Here is a 12,973-nt window from a genome sequence, read left to right as displayed (position 1 = left end):
TTTTGTCCATGTCATCTTTAGTCAGAGAAACTGAAACACAAAATTAAAATTAGATGTTTATCATCAAATTTCTTAAAGATTTACCCTCATTGATTTTTTTATAATTTATTTCTGTTGAAAAAGTGAGCTTATTGGTCTGTAAAGTTTCCTATTGTATTGGGGATTTTGAAGACCACTCCCAGGTTCACTGATTCACTAGGAAGACTCACATCATTCAGCCCATAGTTTCTTTTCTTTTTTTAAATCTAAGAGTCTGGAGACTTTATTTGCAGTTTTATTTAATCATAGTTGACAAAATTGTAATATATTTATTTATTTTTATGTGGGATTTTAAAAAATTTTATACATTTTTTATATCATTTTTCAGTTTTGCACAATGTATGCATTTTCATCTTGGTTATAATCCCCATACAATTCACACCCTCCTTGTTTTGCTCTTACTCCCTCTTCCCCCCACTGTAGTGTGTCTCTGGTTTATAGTTGCTTGTTGATTTTGATTTTTACTTTATTATAATTAGGTTTTTACTTGGTTCCTTATTTAGGTTTTCTAAATTCCTGCTATGAGTGAGCTCATCCGGTATTTTCAGCCTGTAGTTTCAGTGAGGGTTATGATTTCAGATAGCAAGTAGATACAGAGCATTAATATCAGCAGAGAATGGGTGAATGGGGCAAATTCTGGATGAAACTATGTACAAACTTCTATGGGTCTTATTTTAGTTGAGTCACATAGGATGTGCTTAATTCCCTCAGAAACCAGTTGTGAAATGTTTAAAAGGGAAAGTCTCTAGTGACTCAGTTCTTAGGTTTTTATCAGAGCCGGATATATGGGCATCCTCTTACTGGCATGTCCCAAAATTCCAGAAGAGCACGTGTTCAATATAAACCATTTGTACAAATAGTTTAGGGACCATGAGCATGCTTATCACTTCTGGAAATGGTGGGAACTCTACTGAAATACAGATCCCACTCACCAGCCAAGTTTCAACCTTGCAAACAGACTTTTCTAAGGCTAGCAGTTTCATGTCCATTTGTGTTAACTCTTTTGTGTACATCTTCATTCAGGATTTTGTTGATTGCATTCTGGGTGGTATTAAGTATGTTGCTCTGTCTCTATTTCCTATAAACCAGTAGTTGGTTCTAGAGGCTAACAAAGGCTTGCTTTTTTTTTGGGGGGGGGGAGAATATTTCATAGGTGGTGGTCTCTTTGCTTCATATAAGGAGACATGCAATATCTGGTTGCACTTTGTATATGCGTGCTTGTGTGTATGTGTGTGATGAGTTATTTCAGGTATTGCCAGTCTCATCCATACATTATAAAATTCCACGTCTGCCATTTGTCTAGTGATTTTAGCACCCTGTGATGATTATAGCGCAGATTTGTCATGTCATTAGGGTTATAAAATCTACTTTTCTTTTTTACTTATTAGTTGCAATATTCCTATAAAGAAGAATTAGCCCTCATAACTATTCAATTATTCTGAAATGAATGGTTAAAAAGATAAGGAAAAAATGTACAATTCTTCCCTTTTCCTAATCAGTTTGCAGAATTTACCTAGAATACTAGGTAAATTCCCCAGTATTCTCCAAAGGCAATTATGAATTTTCATTTTTTATTCTTGTTATGAACATATGAAGTCCCAACATACTATTTGAATTCATTAAGATGATTGACTACTCCCTATTGCCCTACTTTTTTGTCATTTCTTCAAGTTAGGTACTGAGCCCTTTGACACAACACCATTTGTTTTTGATAACTTCCTTTTTTTGGCATGGTAAGATATTTGAGGATCATCTGTTTTCTGTTGCAGTTCTGGAGTTAACTGTTCTTTTAAGTAGTACTATTAAATTATAGTGGAAGAGTCATATTTAGAGAACAAAATCTGGATGAGGGTGCTAAATGCTCTGGATTTATCAGTTTTATAGATATTTTTAGTGGAAATATTAACAGCTAGGAAATAGAAATTAAATACTGGAGTTTATGCTGATATTTCCAATTCAAATTTGGGATTGTAGGTTTTTGTTTTTTTTTTTTAAAAAGATTTATTTATGCATACCAGAACTGGGGTAGAGATATGAGATGCAGGAGGGTGAGAGGATTCACTACAGACGGAGTGGGGAACAGAATAGGCAGACTGACTGAAATACACTGCAGAGGGGAGCAATGGGCAAGTCAGGAGAGGTCTGCTGCGCCATGGGGGTTGCTCCCTGGCTGGCCAGGGATCGAATTCGTGCTGCAGAGGCTGCGGATTGCTTCTTAGTGCAGTGCTTAATCCTTGTGCCACCAGGGAGGCCCAGATTGTAGGATTTTTACTTAACTGTTTTTTGGTTTTGTGTTTGTATTTTTTCTCAGGCTGAAAAGGTTGGTTTCTAGTGACAATACAGTTATTTGTTCTGCTTATATTACTATTGGTAACCAACACCAATGCCATTACTAATAACATGGTCACAGTAATAGTTTAAAATTCCTTTGTAGCTCTTTTCATCCTATAAAGGATTAACAATCAAATTATGCTATTTTTAAAAGATTTATTTATTTATTTATTTATGCATAGAAGAACTAGGGTGTAAGCCAGAGGCACAGGGGATGAGAGGATTCACCAGAGACAGAATGGGGTGCAGAATGGGCAGATTTACTGAAATACACTGCTTGGGGGGAGCAGTGGGCGAGACAGGAGAGGTCTGCTGTGCCATGTGGGTTAGCTCCCTGGCTGGGGATTGAACTCAAGGTTGTAATGGTGACAGCACAGAGACTTAACCCCTAGGTCACCAGTGAGGCCCCCCCCCTCAAATTATGCTGTTATAAGTCACCGGAAATAATGCTTTCTATGGGTTTAAGCCATCAATTTGTTATGTAGGTTAGTTTCAAATATTACAGGTCACTTTTTAAATTTTCGATTAAATTTTGTTTTATAATTGTTAGATATATATATATATATATATATGAGTTTCAAATCAAATCTAGAAAATCAGATAACTTGAAGTCTACCTTCTAACCTTGTTCCTTTTATCCTCTTCTACAGGAGAGTAAGCTCATTAACTTTTGATTTATTTTCTGTTCTTTTTAGTGGAAACAAATATGTTTATATGTTTGTATTTTCTTTCTTAGGTAAATGCATGCATGTTATTCACTTTGTTCAACCTCCAGTTTTTTCTATGCAGTAGTATTTCCTGGAACTCATACCATAATAGTATATAAAAATTCCTTACTAGAATCTGTTTTTTATCTGACATGGGATTACCCTACTATGCATGTAATGTAAATTTTGACCCTATACTTATCTTTAGGTTTTGCTTTTTCATGGGAAACATTTTTCCTACCTACAGCTTTTGGCAAAGAACCAACTTCCCTGCTGCTTCTGGGTTTTTGAGCAGAGATTTCATTTTTGTTTCTAGACATGACTTTTTATGAATAAGCAACATTTTGATTATCTGAACATATTGCTGTGGTATTTCAGTTATTGCATTCTAAGTTCCCTACTTGTGTAACTAAAACCAATATTTTGTACCTTTGTATGGATCTTAAAAACCTCAACTACTTGCCCATAGGTCCTGATTCTTCTCTGAACTTTCGTAAGTTGTTATGCTCTAGTTTATATTCTTGTAATTTAATTTGAATTCTCTTTCTGTTTCAGGAGCTTAAGTATTTATAAATTATGTATTAATTTTTTATTTGTATTTATTTAGTGCATATTTGTGTTTGAAGCAGGAGCAATTTTCTTCTCCATATTTCCAGAAGTAGATCAACTGAATTTGTTCTCGATCAAGCATGTTCATCATCCCTTTTCCGTAATTAACTAGTTGAAGGAACACACACATTCACACATATAAAGCAATTTTATAAGCTATATCATATAACTAAAGTTATGACATCTTTTATGAAATTTCTTCCATTGTTTTACTTACAAAGATGATTGATCTTCTGTAATAGTTTTTTGAAAGGTGTTTTTTAGTGTGTTTTGTTCCTTTTTCTTCTCTCTACCTAGTTCTCAGATTGAAGAAACATTTGTGTAGGGAACATAGGTCAACTAATTTGAGTACTTCTTTCAAAAGACCATTAAAGTCACCTAGCTTTAAGACAGCATTATAATGAATATAAATTCATTTTAGTAAAATAGGAAAAAAAATCACACAAGTGTAATTTGTGAGCAGTAGTGTAGATTCTTGGCTCAGGGTATTTATTTTTTTTAATCTTTCAAGAGCTTTATTAAGTTTCATTGATTCCTCTTTAATTTTATGTCTTTACTTCACTTTGCTGACCTCTATCTTGTGTCTTCATTGTTGCTTTTTTTGCTGGGAGGGCAGGTGTTTTATTAAAACTGTATATGGTATTGACATGCCCTACGGAAGAACTTTTATATTTCACACATATCTACTATTAGATAATTTGCTGTGTATTTTTGCAAGTTTTAATATGGGTGTAGTATTACGATGCAGTGCATAGCTTGGAAAAGTACATGTTTTAGTTAAATCTTCAGGTCCCTGAAAGAAAATTTTACCTTTGGGGTGGAACATTTATTTGGGACTTTTGAGTGAGGTAAGAATTTTCCAAAAGTATGAGAAAAATTATTTCAACCATTTTAACTTTCCTAAGTGATAAAAAATAATAGTAATTTCATTTCTACTTGTTTTTGTTATCTTTGAACTTACATAAAATATTTTAATTTTTTTAAGATTTATTTTTTTATGCATACAAGAACTGGGGTCTAGGCCAGGGATGAAGGGGATTAGAGGATTCACAGGAGACAGAATGGGGAGCAGAGCAGGCAGGTTGACTGAAATACACTGTTGAGGGGAGCAGAAGGTGAGACAGGAGAGGCCATGTGAGTTAGTTTCTTGGAGGGGGGATCTAACTCATGCTGCAGTGACTGGTGATAGCTTGAGAGTGCTGACACTCAAGCCCTGTGCCTCCAGGGAGGCCCTTATATATAATGTTTTAAATAGGGAAAAATAAACACTGTAAGAAGAATTATTAAATCTGTCTTTAGACTACTTTAAGTGGCTCCGAGGAAAGTTAATTTTCAGGGTACTCCTAAAGACATTACCATTATGTTTTGCTTTTTGTGTTCTAAAACTTATTTCTTTAAACTTTAAAGAAAATTTAAAATATAATACATCCTCAGTTATTTTAAAAGAGTAAAATTAAAAGATATGCTTTAAAAATGGCATTAATCCTATTTAAACCTATGCATTGATAAGTAAACTTAAAAATGAAATATTTTCTAATTGACCCTGGGTACAAATTATATAAATCATGCAGTTTAGGCATTTATTGACATGTTTAATGAAAACATGAGGAATGTGGGAAAGCTAATGAAAATCTTAACATTGATTTTTCTGGATATTTCAAGCTATGACATTTGCAGCCATTTTTCTTCACACATTCATGATGTCATCTGGGTCAAATTTGCATCAACTTAGATTTATGAATATCTTTCATATTAAGTACTTTGAGTATAGTATATACATTTAAATATGAGTTTATAGGTGCAAATAATAAAACATACATCTATTGAGAAATATAAAAGGATTCAGAAAGATAATCATCCAAGGTCTTATGGTTGTCACAGTTTCATAGTGATGTAGAATTGAGAGAAAGCTCAATTTCCCGTCTAATTGAATTTGCTGAATCAGGATCTTTCATCCACATGTTGAGAAAAGGAGCATGTCTTTTCTCAGAACCTGTATCCAACTAGATGAAAGACTGACATCTTTGTGAAGAGAACACAACCGTATATTTGGTTTCAGGCAGCCAGAGTTTTAATCACAGCTCTGGTGATGAGGGGAGTAGGAAGGCTTGACTTTCACACAGCAACTTAAACAAACAGTATAGTATCTCTGTGCTATCCAACTCATTTCCTGTTTCAGCATTTTCAGCATGTACTACATATTGAACTAATAGAAACTCAATCAGAAAGCTGGAGTTTGAGTTATTTGGTATCTAACACAGGCCATGGGAATGACTAGATAAAGCTACTACTAATCACTGGAACATGAAGAATTATAGCTAACAATTATAGTAGTCTACTGAACATATTACAAAAATTAAAGAAAGAGCTATATTTTAGTAGTCTACCTATTTGGAAAAGTATTTCAGAGTCATAGAACTTCTCATGTAGTTTTCTTTGTACATAAATGCCTTATTGAAATAGGCACTATTTAATGCAGATATATGTCAAGAGGAAGTTACTAAAGAAAACTCTTAGAAAGTGACTTAGGCATTTGCATTTAGTATGTTTTTCTTTTGCTGGCAAGTAAGTGACTGTTTCTGAATTGTGTATTCTGTATTCTCGAATCCTATAAAGGGATCAGAATTTAGAGAAAAGTTGTGCTTTGAGATACCAAAGATAAATACTTGATTAGCAAACACAACAAGAGAAAAAAATCCGAAAAGTCATGATATGTAAGTTAAGAATGCTTGGGAGCAATTACTTTATATGGCATAGTCAGAGAGCCATTAAAAACACTGCATTTTTCTGTTTTCAATTCAAACAAATAAATGTAGAAATATATTTATCTGTTCAACAGTGCAAATATTTTCCAAAATTCATATATTTAGAGGATGCCTTACTATTTCAGAATATTCAAGGTAGGGAGATATGGTAGAGAAAGAAGGGGATAATAATAGATGTACTTGAATGAAAGCAGTATAGTCACGGAGGAGGCAGTGGTGTGTCCTATGAAGGACAACCCATGCCTCTCCCCAGTTCTGACATCTTGAGGAGAGGAGGGATTAGGGTCAAAATAAAGGGGATGGGAATTGTATGGGGAATATAACCAAAATGAAAATGCATACATTGTGCAAAAATAAAAAATGATGTTAAGAATTATATAAAATATATTAAAAAAAGAATATATTTTCCCTGGACGCTGGAATTTATAGGATGTGCTTAACAACATAGTGCTTTTTTCCCTCATAGATAAGCCTGCTTGATCAAAGTAAGACATAAACAGAATGCTTTGTTAATTATTTACATAGAAACAAAAATGGAATGTAGGTTTTGCTTGTTTTTCATGTTACTGGCTATGAATGAAGAAGTTCTTAGTTCCTTTTTGATTGTTTCACTTTGATTTTATCAACTTTCCAGGGATACTCAATAATGATGTTTGAAAAATGGATATTCAGTCTTGGGAACGTCATTCATTTCCCCCTCCCCCCCAATTTTTAAACATGGGGATACTGAGCTTCTATATGTTCAGATCATAATTACAATGTTTAGCAATGTTGTTGTTCATCTATACATGTTTGAGTAATGTATACTGTATTTAGTTTATAATATCCAAAAAAATTCTCTTCTCGGTTTTAAAATAAGTTTATTTCTAAAATAAGTCATAACTAGTGATGTTATTTTATTTTTTCGAAGATTTATTTATGCATACAAGAACTGGGATACAGGCCAGAGGTGCAGGGAGGTGAGAGGATTCATCAGAGATAGGGTGGGGAACAGAACAGGCGGATATACTGAAATACACTACTGAGGCGAGTCAGGAGAGGTCTGCTGTGCCATGTTAGTTACCTCCCTGGCCAGGGATCAAACTTGTGCTGCTGTGGCTGCAGATAGCTTCACAGTGCTGTAACTTCGCCGCTATAAGTAGTATTTTGAAGTAAATTTATATTCTCTTAAAAATCAGCTATCCAATAATAGCTATTTTTGTATATACAAATAATACCTTATTACAAATTTTATATATTAAAGAGAAATTTATATATATATTAAAGAGAAAAACTTTGAGAATTTTTTTTCAAATTGAACAAAAAAGTAGTTATTACCTTTCATCACTTATCTCCATTACATGGTGTTGACCAAGTCTAGTTTTTTCCATCTCTTGGTGAAGAATCTATAAAAATTTCATTTTAAAAATGTGTATTCAAGGCTGACATCTTATTTAGCATTTTGGAGAGGTTCTTACTCTATTTGCATTTCCCCCATGCACTTGGTCTTATTACTTTAAAAGAATTGTAGTTTAATGCTGCGGTTGGAAGTATAATTGTACCTTTTTCTTAATGAGAAAAGTCACCGTCATGTACTAGGGAAGAGATTAAATTAGAAAAGGAGGAACCAACCATGTATATGAAACTTTTCAAATGTGCAGCCTAAATCCACGTAAATAGCATAAATTATTAAACCAAATCTTGTAAGTAGTTATTTAATCAGGCCATGAAATACGTGATGTTTTTTATTTGCTTTCTCTTACTTTGTATTGTGTTTTCATGGCTCATCCAAGTTGAAGCATGTATCAGTATTCTATTCCTTCTAACAGCTGAATAGTGTTTCACTGTGTGTTTGTGTGTGTGCTTATAACATGTCCACATCCCAATTTGTTTATCCATTTATCTACTGATGGGCATTTGAGCTATTTCTACCTTTTTTGTTATCATGATTTATACTACTGTATACATTCATGTACAGGTTTCTGTGTGGACATATGTATTCTTTTCTCTTATGCCTACGAACAGACTTTCTGAGATGTGGTAATTCTGTGTTACCTTTTTGAGGAATAGCAAATTGTTTTCCACTACTGCAGTGCTAATTTTTATGCTCACCAGTAATGTACAGTGTTCCTATTTCTCTACATCCTCGCCAGCACTTGTCATCTTTTATTTTTTGATTTAAGTTATTCTAACAGATGTGAAGTGGTTTCTCACCATGCATTTCCTTAATAGCCGAAGGTGTTAAAAATAATTTTATGTGCTTGTTGGCTGTTTGTGTATCTTGTGTGATAAATGCCTATTAAAGTTCTTGAGCATTTTTCATTTTTATTTAGGTGGTTTATTTGTTGTTTAATTGTAAGTGTTCTTTGTATATTCTGGATATTAATTCTTTTTAAAAAATACTTAATTTGCAAAAAAATTGCCTGTTCCGTAGGTTGTTCCTTCCCAGTCTCAGTAATGTTTGTTAATGTGAAAAGGTACTAACTTTCTGAAATCCAATTTGTCTATTTTTATCCTATTGTCCATGCTTTTGGTGTCAAATCTAAGAATCCATTGCTAATCTGAGGTCAGAAGGATTTACAACTCTGTGTTTTCTTCTCATATTTTACATATTTAGTTCTTATATTTAGGGCATTAATTTATTTTTATTGTTGCCAATCTTTCACATAGCTATATAACTTGGGGTGTACACTTCAGACCTTCATATGTGCACATGATTTACTCACTCTTCATCAAAGATACAGAGCCATTGTCTTCTCATCTTTCCTCCTCTATCTGCTTCTTCCTCCAATCCCATTCCCTCTGGTAACCAGGATACTTTCAACTGAGTCTAATAATTATTTTCGTTGTGTTTCTCCAGGATAATTTCTTTGCTTATTTATATTGCACAAGTGAGTGAAACCATCTGGTAATTGTCTTTCACTTTTTGATTTATTTCACTTCACACAGTCACCTCAAGACCCATCTATTTTGTCCAAAAAGGCACTTGTTAAATAACTTAGTATTCCATTGACTGTATATTTTAAAATTTCTGTATCCAGTCCTCTATTGGACATTTAGGTGGGTTGCATGACATGGTTTTTGAATAGTGTTGCTATGAACATAGGTGTGCATAAATATTTTTGGGCCAGTTTTCATACTGCTTTCCATTGAACTTCATTCCAAATTATATTCCCAACAGTGTATGAGTGTTCCTTTTCCTCTACTTTCAAGTCAACATTTCTTTTCAGTCTTTTTGATACAGGTAATTCTCACCTGCATAGAGGTGATATGAGAACTCATTGTGGTTTTAATTTGCATTTCTCTTAAAACAAGTGATGTTGGGCTTTTTTTCTTGCATCTGTTGGCCATCTGGACGTCTTCTTTGGAGAAGTATCTATTTAGTCTTTCACACATTTTTGATTGAGTGGGTTTTTTGTTGTTGTTGAGTTGAGTAAATTCTTTGTACATTTTAGAAATTAACTCTATTGAAAACATGATGTGCAAATACCTTCTTCTAGTCTGTATTTTGCCTTTTTTTGTAATTTTGTGGTAGTTTCTTTTCAGTACAATAACTTTTTAGTTTGTCGTCATTGTTGCATTCCCAGATACATTTTTGTGGTTCATGTTCAGGAGAGTATTACCAGTGTTTTCTTTTATGTATTGTAGGTTTTAGATCCAGGTCTTTAATCCATTTCAAATCAATTTTCATGTATGGAGTGAAATAATGATCATATTTTGCCTGTGGCAGTTCAAGTTTCACAGCACTATTTGTTAAATAGTCTTTCCTTTCTCCAATGTATGGTCCTGGATCCTTTGTCAAAGAATTAAAGGTCCGTATTTGCGGGTGCTTTTTCTGGATTTTTCTTTGTTCTATTCCACTGATATTCATTTTTATTTATGTTCCAATACCATACTATTTTTATCACTATTGCTGTGTAGTGTAGTTTGAAATAGGAGTGTGTTTCCCCCATTTTTCTTCTTTTCTCTTAGTTTGCATTGGCTATTCAGGGTCTTTTATGGTTCTGTACAAATTTTATATTTGTTCTATTTCTTGAAATAGGGAGTTTGATAGGTATTATATCACATCTACAAATTGCTTTTGGTAATATGGCCATTTTAACAATGTATAGTCTTCCAATTCATGAACATGTGATATATTTCCATTTCTTTGTACATTCTTTTATTTATTTTGACAGTATCTTATAGTTTTCAGTATACAGGTCCTACACCTCCTTTTTAAAATTTATTCTCAAATATTTCATTCTTTTTGGTGCAATTTAAATGTGATTGTTTTCTCAGTTTCTTTTTCCTTCTAATTTATTGTTTGCATGTAGAAACAATTTTTGTGTGTTGATTTTGTACCTTGCCACTTTATGGTATTCACTAGTTATTTCTCTTTTTTTTAATATAAAGATTAGTTTATTTATGGGCACAAGAGCTGGGGTACAGGCCAGAGATGCGGGGGCGGTAAGAGGATCCACCAGAGACAGAGTGGGGAACAGAACAGGCAGACCGACTGAAATACACTACTGAGGGGAGCAGCAGGCGAGACAGGAGAGGTCTGCTGCAGCATGTGGGTTTCTCCCTGGCCAGCCGGAATCGAACCCGTGCTGCAGAGGGTGCGGACAGTTTCATAGTGCAGTGCTTAACCCCTTGCTCCACCAGGGAGGCCCTCACTAGTTATTTCTTACAGTTTGTTGGTAAAGTCTTTTGGATTATCTTTTGGATAATCTTTTGGATTACTATGTTATGTCATCTTGAGTAGTGATAATTTCACTTCTTTTCCAGTTTGGATTCCTTGTATGTCTTTTTCTTGTCTAATTGCTTTAGCTAGGACTTCCAGTACTGTGTGAACAGTAATGGTGAAAGTACACATCCTTGTTCCTGATCTTGGAGGAAACACATTCAGTTTTTAATCATTGAGTATGATGTTAACTTTGGGTTTGTCATATACAGCCTTTATTATATTGCAAAATATACATTTTATTTCCATTTTACTGTTCTTACTGTAAATGGTGTTCAATCTTGACAAGTAGTTACTTAGCACTGATTGTAATGATCTTATCAAAATTATTTTTATCTTTAGTTTTGTTTGTGTTGTGAACGACGCTGGCCTATTTGCGTATTTTGAAGCAAACTTGCATCCCTGGAATAAATCCTACTTGGTCATGATGGATGATTATGTTAAGTTATTGCTGGATTAAATTTGTCATTATTTTACTGAGGATTTTTGCATCGGTGTTAATCAGAGATATCAGTCTGTGGTGTTCTTAATTTGTGTTGTCCTTGTTTCGTTTAGGATCAAAGTGTGTTGAACTCATGAAAGTTGTTTGGTAGCTTTCTCTCCTCTTCATTTTTTTTGAAAAGCTTAGAAGGGTAGATATTAAATATTCTTTAAACATTTTATATAATTAGTGAAGTTATCTGAACATAGGCTTTTGGTTTTAGGGAGACTTGCTATCTTTTTCTGTGCTTGTAATTGTTCTATTAAAACTATCTTTTTTCACTCTGATTTATCTTGCGAGGTTGTATGATTCAAATAATTCATTCATTTTTAGTTGCCCACTTTGTTTTCACATATACATTTATAGTAGTCTTTTATGATCCTTAGTATTTCTGCAATATCTATTGTAATTTTTTGCTTCTTTCATTTCTGATTCTTTTTATTTGTTTTTTTTTCTCTTATGAGAAATTCTCTTATGAGAAAAAGTTTATTAGTTTTGTTTTTAATTTCAAAGAACCAGTTTATAACATTATATGATTTAGAAGTATATGTTCACACCTCTTTTAGATGTATGTTACCATATCATTTCCAATACATAAACACCCATAAACCTCCATCACAGTACATTGGGGCCTCTCCCCCCTTTATTTGCAACACCCTCCCCTCCCCTCTGATAGTCTCAATTTTATAGTCAGATTTCAGATTTCTGGGAAAGTTTTGGTTTCATTTGTTCCTTTGTTTTTCTTTCTCTATTTTCCAAATAAAAGTGATATCTGGTATTTTTATTTCTCTTTTCGACTTATGCGCTTAACATAGTACCTTCCACTTCCATCCATGTTATCACAAATGGCAAGATTTTATCTTATTTTTTATAGCTGAGTATTCCATTATGTTTATGTACCTCATCTTCTTGTTTCACTCATCTGTTTTTTGGCACTTAGGTTATTTTCATAACTTGGCCACTGTAAATAGTACTGCAGCAAACATAGGAATAGACATATTCCTTTGAATTGGAATTTTGATATTTTTCATAAATACTTAGGATGGAATTGCTGGTAGATATTTTTTAATATTTTGAGAAATCTCCACACTATTTTCTTTAGGAACTAACGATCAGTCTATATTCCCAACTACAATGTAGGCGAAGTTCCTTTTTTTCCACATCCTTGCCAACACCTAAAGTTTCTAGACTTTTTAATATGGGCCATTCTTTCATGTGTGATAGAATATCTCATTGAGGTTTTGATTTACATTTCCCTTATGATAAATGATAACGAACATTTTTTTTTTCATATGCCATCTGTATATTTTCTTTGGGAATTGTCTATTTTGCTCTT

General features: G+C 33.4%; 1 long non-coding RNA gene across 5 annotated transcripts in view; it reads left to right on the top strand.

The window, feature by feature from the left end:
• LOC119260187 (uncharacterized) overlaps nucleotides 1-12,973 on the top strand; it is a 142,767-nt gene that overhangs the window by 66,326 nt on the left and 63,468 nt on the right. The window contains exon 1 of one of the 5 annotated variants that reach the window (XR_005128717.2): nucleotides 2,551-2,855. The exons of the other annotated variants lie outside the window; for them this stretch is intronic. This is a non-coding gene — a long non-coding RNA (uncharacterized LOC119260187). Of the gene's footprint in view, nucleotides 1-2,550; nucleotides 2,856-12,973 lie in introns of those variants that run through there. 5 annotated transcript variants of the gene reach the window in all.

The sequence above is a fragment of the Talpa occidentalis genome, unplaced genomic scaffold, assembly GCF_014898055.3.
Source record: "Talpa occidentalis isolate TD23 unplaced genomic scaffold, MPIMG_talOcc4v2.1 talOcc4.6, whole genome shotgun sequence".
Taxonomy (NCBI): domain Eukaryota; kingdom Metazoa; phylum Chordata; class Mammalia; order Eulipotyphla; family Talpidae; genus Talpa; species Talpa occidentalis.
This window is presented reverse-complemented; position numbering and strand designations above follow the sequence as displayed.